Below are 9640 nucleotides of genomic sequence, written 5' to 3' on the forward strand. Positions count from 1 at the left end.
ATTTATTTCAGTGGTTTATTCATTCTGGTACCCAACTCCATAAAAGTTTGGATTGCTTTTCCCCACCTTCCACATAAATTTCTTTTTTTTTCCAAACATTACAGAACCAAACAGTAAAACAACCCACGTTGCAGGCCATCTTGCAGCTGCATTTGAATCCGGGAAGGAAAACATATAAACCACAAACTATTCATTGACAATTACGTAGTCATCATTATTCTTAAAACCAGAGCTAAAATGTGGCCATGCCTTCCACCTTTCCAAAATTTATTTAACTGGGTGTTTGCTGAGTCTGAGCATCGAAGCAGTTATAGGTAATTTTAGAGTTTGAAGCCCATCTCTGCGTCTGTAAAAGCTGGGTATCACTGGCCTGCTCAGCATCAGACACACTGCACGTGCACGCAGATATGCGTATCTATTTAGAGAGACAGGGAGAAGCACAACAGAAATATATATGCTATATAAAGATTTTTAATCGACAGTTTCCGCGCTGTTGATCTACATCAGTGCTTGAATCCTATGACTAAAAATGCACATTCCTCACGGGTTTTCCCTCAGCATCTTTTTTTTTTTCCATCCATTGATATCAGAATTATATAGGATCAGCATTTTGTGTGACACTTGGCCCTTTTGATATCTCAGTTTCATTTAAAACAAGATCTAAGTCGCGTGTGGTGGAAAGGCAAAAACCTGAGGAAATGCTCTGCTGCTTCCCCACAGAGGCTCCTGCTGGCCCGCTCAGGCTGCCACCACTCTGAAGGAGCAGCCACGCTGGATCCTAATGACCTTTGCTTCTAATACGGACACTCAAAATGAGGCCTGACGCTGATTTTAATTTTGGCAGAATGGTACCTCTGGTACCAGGCCCTCAGCTCAGAACATCTGTGCAAAGGCTTATGAGCTCCGTGGGGGTCCCAGGCATTCCTAATGAGCACCAGGCACCTCCCAGGCAGCCGCCTCTCGCAGCTGCTGTCACCGAGCACTCAGCCCGACCACGAGGCTCCCAGGGAACTAGATGGTGACACTCGGTGGCAGAGGCTGCTTTTTTCCACCAGCTTCGTTAACAAGCAGCCCATTAAACAGTGGATAACGGTTTGCAAAGTCTCCAGTGTCAGGTCACTCATCTGCTTGTACAGATTGGTGGAGGATTCAGAGCAGATGGTTGCCATGGGCATCCAGGATGCTCTCAAAACTCTTCCCCGTGCAGGTAAGGCTGAGGTGGGATGCAGAGAACAGCCCTGCTGCTGTTGGGGGTGAGCCTGGGAGACGGCGTGGCAAGCTGATGGGCTGTGTGTCGCCACGTGAGCCAGCCTGCGGGCCGGGGGGGGGCGAAGTCCAAAGAGGTTGGCCCTGCTTGTCCGCCCCCACGCTCCCGCTGCTTCAGGCAATAAAGAGGACAGAGCTGCAAATGGCCCAGGGTACCTGGAAACGGGCTTGTGCCAGCAAAAAGCATTCAGCTGTATATTTACTTCAACAGATCTCCCTTCTCCTCTCCCTCCCTCCCTCCAAAAAAAAAAAAAAATCAGAAAAAAACGTTTGAGCCCTTTTTACACTCAAGCTGCTATTTTAGTAATTAATGTATCTACCATAGCAACACATTTCAAGCTTGAATACATACAGTACATTTATTGTTCTTCGAAACTCTCTCAGACGGTGCAAAATTACTTATCTTTCCTATATCATATTCACAACAGATGTTTTTCCCCTTGTACAATAATTACTCGTATTCTGTTCACATTAGGTACACAGAGAAAACTGATATGATTACTGTATAGCAGTTTTTAGCACGAGTAGCCTGGAGAGTTTTATCCTATGATAAATTTCTAATCACTGTATCATGGCAAAACACCGCGGAACAAGTCCAGGGGCTGGGCCAAGCACCTACCTACGGACAGGGCTTGGCAGGGACGCTGCTGATGCTGAAGCACCGCTCTGGAAGTCAGCGTGCATTTCCTGGGCCCTCGCTTCCTGCAGGGATCTAGCAGTTCGATCCGGCAGATCTAACATCTAGCTCAGCACCACGTCTCTGGCAATGACCAGGAATGGATGCACAGGGCATCACGCGGGGTTGATCCCGCAGAACACAACTCTCCCAGCATCTGGCCACGTGTGACTTGGGCATTTCCTGAGCCAGAGAGATCTTTGCATTTTACAATCCTGGTGACCATAACTACGCACACTGTACAGGCCAGGAGGGTGTTATGGATTTAAAGAGTGTCATAAAGATCACTTCAGTCACCAAATCGGAACTGTGCGTGCCATTTTCCTCTCCACTGGGGCGTGTTTATCTCAGATCTTTGCAACCTCTCTCGCTGTGAGACCCTGTGTGCCAGGTGCAGCTATTTAGGATGGGACCTCGTGCCCTGGCATGCAGACCTGACTCTCATGACTCCACAGACATCCTCTGTCCTCACACATCCTTCCCCTTTACCCTAATCCCATAACTGCGGACACATTCTCTGTCATGTGCAGGCAATAAGGATTGAAAGCCACCAGCTAGAGTTATTCCTCGCTGAGCAGAACAGCCTCTAACATACACGGTGTTGGAGCAGCACTCCTCCTCTGCCCTCCTCCTGGACACGATGACATTGCTGATCATCTTTCGAAGCAGACACCTGGCTGAATGCCACCGCCACCACAGGCTGCTTCTGCTGGTCACCACCACTCACGTGTCAGAGCATTTCGGCAGCGCCGCGCAGCACCCCGGTCATGCTGAGCTTTTTGTCCTGCGTTAGCTCCCTTATTCTCTCTGGCTCCCCGTGGCATGGCACTGTCCGCTCTGCAGCCAGGGCTAGATCATTCCCATCTTCTGGAAGATTCAGATTAAGCTACCAGATAATAAACCTGGGCCTTTCAGTGCCTTCTGGCTGGACTGTTCTAGCACAGGCCTCAGGTCTGCTTTGGTCCTTTCCCAGGGACTTGGGCAAGCCTCATACAATTGCCCTTCGGCCTCGGTTTTCTCCTCAGTCTCAAAAAGTCACGAGCATTCCTGTTCTTTCTTCTTCCTTCCATATACTATCCAAGACATATTGCAAACATGTTCCATTTCTACCTGTTGAGCAATGCTCCTGAAATCACTGCAATACAGCCAGCCTCCTCCAGCTGGAAACAAAAAATGTGCTCGGCTTCTCCATCAGCAAGTTTATCACCTCCCGCCTGCCACCTCCTTCCCAGCCCCTGTTGTGTGCAGATCTGCTGCAGCTTGAAGCTTCCTGCAGTAAATCTGAGCGAGCAGTAAAACCAGCCTGTCCCCGAGGACAGCCTGCTCGGCTACCTTTACATTTATGCCACATCGCATGTGTAGAGTCGCTCCTCTGAGTGAGTATTATAAGATGTCTTCGGTACTTCTGCAAGCTTTCGGCGTCGGTAAGACAGCCCCATACTTTCCTTCAGGGTTTCTTTATGTTGTTCTGCCACTGCGCATCGTTGTGAAAACACTTGAAAACAAGAATTATATTGAAACTGATTCCCAGGCACTGGAACTTGATTGTCCTCGCTGCCGAGGTGTTAGACTGATCCCTGCTTAATGATCTGGGCCCAGGCACAATTCATGAGTTAATACGAGCTTGACACCGCTGCCAGTGGCAGGACGCGTGCACCCGCCGTGTTCTGGGGGCTGTTCAATGCGGAGCGCAGGGCACCCCGTGCAGCGGGGCTGGCAGCCAGGGCTGCTCCGTGCACCCATAATTTACTAATACGGATGTGGCCAAGGAGCCTGACAAAAGAGTGTTTTGTTCAACGCCTTCATTTCACCTGTTTATCTCAGCGTGACTTCTGTCACACCAACAGCCTGTTCCCAGTGACCTCTTTACACGCACAGCCTGTATAACCCTGCTCACACGAAAATCACAGTAAGTTTCTACCAATTTCAGTGACAGCACAACCAGGCATACAACCCTGCTGCTCACCCCACTGCCTGCCACTCGGCAAGACGAGCAACCAAGGCCAAGGGTCCGTGTGGTTATCTGTGTCTAACGCCAGGTTCTGACTTGCACCAGCATGAAGAACTGCAGGCACAAGGCGCTCACTCTTATTTTGCTCTCCCTTCACGCCAGGTAACCAACCAGGATGTGCAGGAAGCACGGGCAGGACTTCCCTTTGCAGCCCCGTCTCAGTGTAGGCAGCACCTAGCCGCTGGGACAGGCCCACGTCCCTCATCCCTTCAGCCCCTCTTGCAGCCTCCATCCTCTGCTCGCTTAGCTCGATGCTGGGGCACTCATGGTGCACAGCTGCAACAAGGGGGAGAGGACTAAGCTCCATTAATCAACTTCAGCCCGATACTCCAAATGTTTCTGTTTAGATGGGCCTTCCCAGAGGAGGTGTGTGTCTCTTTTGTAATGCCCATTTACCCAGACACACTTAAAAAGTAATGACAGTCCATCTGTCTAGTCCTGTGCCTTTGTTCTTACACAAGGCACAGCAACAGTTCTAAGGAACTGCTGTAGTAAGCGATACAGAGCAGGACTATTATTTTTAGTTTCTTAATATTTACCTTTAGAAGGGAACTTCAGCTCGAGTCAAGTATGTCTGCTAAAATGCCTGACGAGTACTGCAGAGAGGAGAGAAGTCTGTTGAAGCCTCTGTTTCTCTGCCTCCCTCCCCTTCCCATGGCCAGTTTTTCAGCCTACACACTTGATCACACAAATCTATCAGGAGCTTCCAGCAAGTGCTTTCACCACACCCTGTCTGTGTAGAGGAGAGGCTTCGTTTCTCTCTATGCAACGTATGAACGAGTCGTATCTTACTTTTATCATGAGGGATCTGCATCAGTATTAAAAGAGAAGACCTTTCTTACCACTGCTGCTATTTCTGTAAGAGAGACGAAGGAAGGCTAAAAAGCTTCTTTCCCTGAAAAAAAATAAACACAAGCCCAAGGCATTGCACACTTCTGGCATACATCAAGGAAGAACAAATAAAATGAATCCATGTTTTTTTTTTTTTTTTTTTTTTTTTTGTTTGTTTGTTTTCTTTTTTTTTTTTTTTTCCCTAGGATTCCTTTAAAAGAAGAGTGATTGAGGTATTAGGACTTACTGTGCAAATGAAAGAGTCTGAAAGGTTGCTGATGCCAGAACAAGCTCTGGCAATCCAGGGTCCCTGAATGCACAGAAGAAAACCAGCAGTGGCGTGTCATGTCAATGTGCTGCAAGTTCTCTTGGAAAGCTACCTTAGGCTTTTGCCTGTGGATGAAAAACTACAGCTAAAGCCTGACTGGATGGTGTGTGGTATGCAACCTGTGCGTGTGTGCAGTCCCAGATACCCTAACCTCATCTCAGAGGCAGAGACATAAAAATGAATGAGAAAGATGCTCCAGCTCATGAAATATTGCAGGCTCCAAAAGAATACCTGTGGAAGTCAGAAAGCTCCAATAAAGAAGGAAAGCCTTAACTCTGAAACTCATTTCTGCAGTTTGAGACCCTTTACCTCCTATGAGCTGCAACTAAACACCCCTTCTCCTAAAGCGGTTTCTACGATGGTAGCCAACTGATACTTTTCCAAGCACTTTGGAAATGAGCATAGCAGAACCTCTGAATGAGTGAATCAAAGGCTGTTTAGCAATTTCTTGAATATCAAAGGACCGCATTGTTAAAAGGAACAGAAAATATCTTGGCAAGTAAGCGGTGGTTCAGAAAGTACAGACCGATAGGAACAAATAACAAAGATGAAAAGGAATCCAAGTGCCTGCATGTCACACACTGGAAGCACAAAGAATGCCCCACAGATTCCCTCTGAACAAACACCTACTGGGGCTACTATCACTGGCTACGTTAGGGGCACCATCAGTATTCAACAACATTATACACCTGGGTCCTGTGACTCAGCACCCCACGTAGCACAAAAGATGACACTTTGTGCCCTGAAGCTACACCCTGTACTGACACACGTTGTGTAACCACCATGCTAAATACCTTGGGTTTAGTTTGCAATCCTGACAGTCTCCAGACAAGCAGTAAACAATTCTGAGCTCTTCCCCCTTTCCTCATTTCAGTGAGACAGCAGAGAATGACCTGGGAGGCAGGGGAAGGCTACCTGCTTCTCTACCAGGAGACACGAGTGCATTTAGCCGTCCTGTGCTGTCTTCCACAGCTCAGCTGCAATGCACATTGTTAAAGGCTACAGATGGGTGCTCCCAAGGCTGCTGTCAGGGACCTGCCACCAAGTGCCAGGCTAATCTCTGCACTGCCACTCACAGAAGAGCTCGAGTGGAGGTCCTGGTGTCAGCTCCTGTAGTTATAGGCTGAATGTATTTCTTGATTTTGAGAGGTCACTTAATCTGAACACTTCTGGTGATAGTAATTCCAAAAGGGAACTGTGCTAATGGATTCTCAACATATTTCAAAGTCCTTGAAGTATATGCTTGTAAAATTGGCTAAGAGAGCTGGAAATTCTTCTTTCCACTGATTTCAGACACACTGCGTTTCCTTTTGAGTTTCCAGTTTTGGATGTCTTAACCACTCTGACCTCTGCTCGCTATAAAATTTCAAAATCACAGATCCAAGCAAACCAAAGCTAAAAAGTCCTATGCCATTTAGGCAGTGATTTCCTAGATGACACTGCTGCTACCTTTACAAAGTGTGTGATATGCACGCAGGCACTCTCTGGGGGAGACTGGCCTCCAGTCTTTCCTGTTACTTCATGTCTTAAAAAGCTATGTCAATGTGACATAGAGAACTTAAAATGGCAATTAATTCCATTTCAAAAGAGCTCTATTATTTATCACATATTTTCTGTGGTTTTATCCTTTTGTTTTTAATACTAATGATATTTGCACAGAAATTGGGCTGTTTCTTAATGAATTTTTCCTCGACTGCTTATCCTGTCTGTATAAGTTGTCAAGTAAATTATTACAAAGAAATGTTTTCATTTAGACTTTTTTTTTTTTTTTTTTTTTAAGAAAAATGTCCTTTGGGTAACATGCTTGCTATTCAGGAGGATTTGTTAATATTTTCTTCCTATCATTTTCTGCACACAGCTCATTATCAGCCTTCAGGTTTAAAATGGTAACGATGCTAACTTATTTCATCTCAAAGTATAGGGTCACCATCACTTCCTGTCTAATGGGATGGAAGCAATTAAGTTCTCAAACTGTTGATTTTTAAGAGGAAAACTAAGGAATAAGAGCAAAAGAACTTAAAAAAATAAAAAATAAAAAATGTCCTGCCATTAAAAGAACAAAGTAGGGAAAAGAAATAAAAGGAATAGCATGATGTGTGAGAGAATCTCTCTAGAAAGAACTTCCACATCTCTTTGATGTCCCAGTCTCGGCTCCCACTGATTTTAGTCAGCAGGCTTTGGGTCACTCTAAAAGTTTCTAAAACGGCTGCGCCTGTCATCCTTCCTTATCCACCCTATAAAGTTTACTTTGACCTTTGTAGTACAGATCATCTCGGTGTTGGGTCAGCACAGTCAACATCCTTGTCACAAGTCTGCTGCCACTGTCTCTTGCAGGGGAGTTAGCTTTCTCAGAGCGGATAAGATGACATTTTGAGTCAAGCAAAGTAAAATAAAATTCAAAAGTAAATAGACAAACATCTCTCCAAGCTTTAGATCCACCATGTTTGGTTTTGTTTTCATTTTCAAACAAAGAGGGAAAAGCACCATGCTTCGGCTGCGAGGGGGAGGAAGAATCACAGTACAAATGAAAACATCTTTTTACAGCATTGTCACAACAGCGCCGTGTCACCAAAATCCCCCCAGGCCCCTTTTCTCTTTCATTAATTGCAAATTCTGCTAAAATTGATTTACTGGAAAAATAAGAAAATTTTATCGAGACATATTAACTAATAACAATAACAAAGCAAAAAAAAAAATCTATTGCAGGGAGATTTATGGTTTGCTTTTATAGCCTCAAACATTTTTCATTTTGTATTTAATTTGTATTAAGGAACAGAAAAGAATGTTTTCCTTAGTTACAGCTGTCAAGTAATCTATTATGTACATTTATACAAATATTTTATTATTATGAACATCCTTCCGTTTTAAATATATTAAGAACTCTTCACAAGTAATTTTTTTTTTCATTAGCTGTATTATTTCTTAAATATAACACCTTCATAACAGGAACTCTAGAAGCAATAGAAAAGCTCAGATTTTTTCTGCAGTGCCATAAGAAGAGATATTCACTCTGAACTCATAATCTAGATGGAGGGATTTTACTTTGTTGTAAAATCTATAAATTTTTATGGAGTTCATGCTTGCAAAGAATTCCACATTCTTTCAAAGAATCTTTCTAGAAAGCAGGTATGGACCTCCTTTGTTTTCAGTGGTAGCAATGAAGCATAAAATATGATAATGAAATAGCAAGTGTTGTTTATTTTAATGTCAATCATTGTTTAGCAAAAAACAAAAAATAGGAAGGGGATTGTCATAGCTCTTAAAAACGCATCTCTAATGAAGCCAATGAAAACATTTACATTGGTTTCAGTAAGGTTAAGATTCTGCTCTAAGCACCTATCCACCTCCCTGCTTAACCTACTGGGCGTAAGACACGTTGGTACAACAGTTCCATGTTGTGTATAGCAGTAACTTTTTTTTTAATTATATGCAATATAACTCCGATCTAATTTACTGTTGGAAAGACCATGCATTTATATGGAGAGTTCTATAAATCTGACTGTTTTTTTCATTGTTTCACATGGTAATATAGAAAGAAGCAGAAATTATCTCCAGGTTGCAGAAGAGTATCTAATGGCTTACCCTAGCTCTTCTAACACTAAAGCTCCCCCCGTCCTCCCTCTGCTGAACCCATGGTGTTAAGCAAATGCCCCTTCACGGGCACACAAACGCACGATGTGCACGCACCTGAAATGCCTGCTGACACAAATGAATTTTCAGGCATCTGTGGGCAGAATTTAGCCCAGAGTACCCGGTGTGTGACAGCTCGTTTGCTGTCATGGTGATGTACTGATGAAGGAGAGAGGTCCTTGTTGTGACACAGAGAGCTTTAAAAGCAGAAACGACAATTGAGGAAGTTGCTCACAAAGTGAATTGCTTTTGTATAAATGTTCCTGCATTTCATGTGTACTCTCAGCATGGTGGTCCCTGCTCCCTCCAGTCTCCAGTAAGAGCTGACTTGTCCTTCAACTACAATTGCCTGTGTTGGAGGACCTGCTCCTAGATTGCTCGACTCACAAACAGTCTATTGGGGCCTGCTTGGAAGAAAAAAAAAACATCCAGAAGAGAACTAGTGAATGTGCAGATGGAAAGAAAGCTAAGAGACCAGGAAAGCCTCATTTGCCCAGACCACATCAAGTGATACATTGAAGAGAAGTACCTTCACTACCACTTCTCATGTTCCTTAAAAATGGTATGCTGAATTAGTTAGTTCAGCCACTGCACTGTCCATTCTGATTTATAGCCTTCCCTCTTTAAGGCAGAGCATAGTATCTGTGCACAGTGCCAGACAACCTCAGTTTTTCAGGTGGAAGCCTTCTTCTCTTCCAAGAACACTAAGAGGAAGCTTCCAACCATAAAGCCAACAGAGGTGACACACAAATATCCCTCATTTCTCCTCTCCTGTCCATGTATACACAAGGCCATTTACATTTTTTTTCCCCAGAGAAGTGAAGCTTCAGATACTGGATTGGAGCAGAACATCTAGTCAGAGTGTAATGGGACCTGGCATCACCTTTAGGACCAGCCC

This window comes from Netta rufina (assembly GCF_964035555.1).
Source record: "Netta rufina genome assembly, chromosome: 7".
In the NCBI taxonomy this organism is placed as follows: domain Eukaryota; kingdom Metazoa; phylum Chordata; class Aves; order Anseriformes; family Anatidae; genus Netta; species Netta rufina.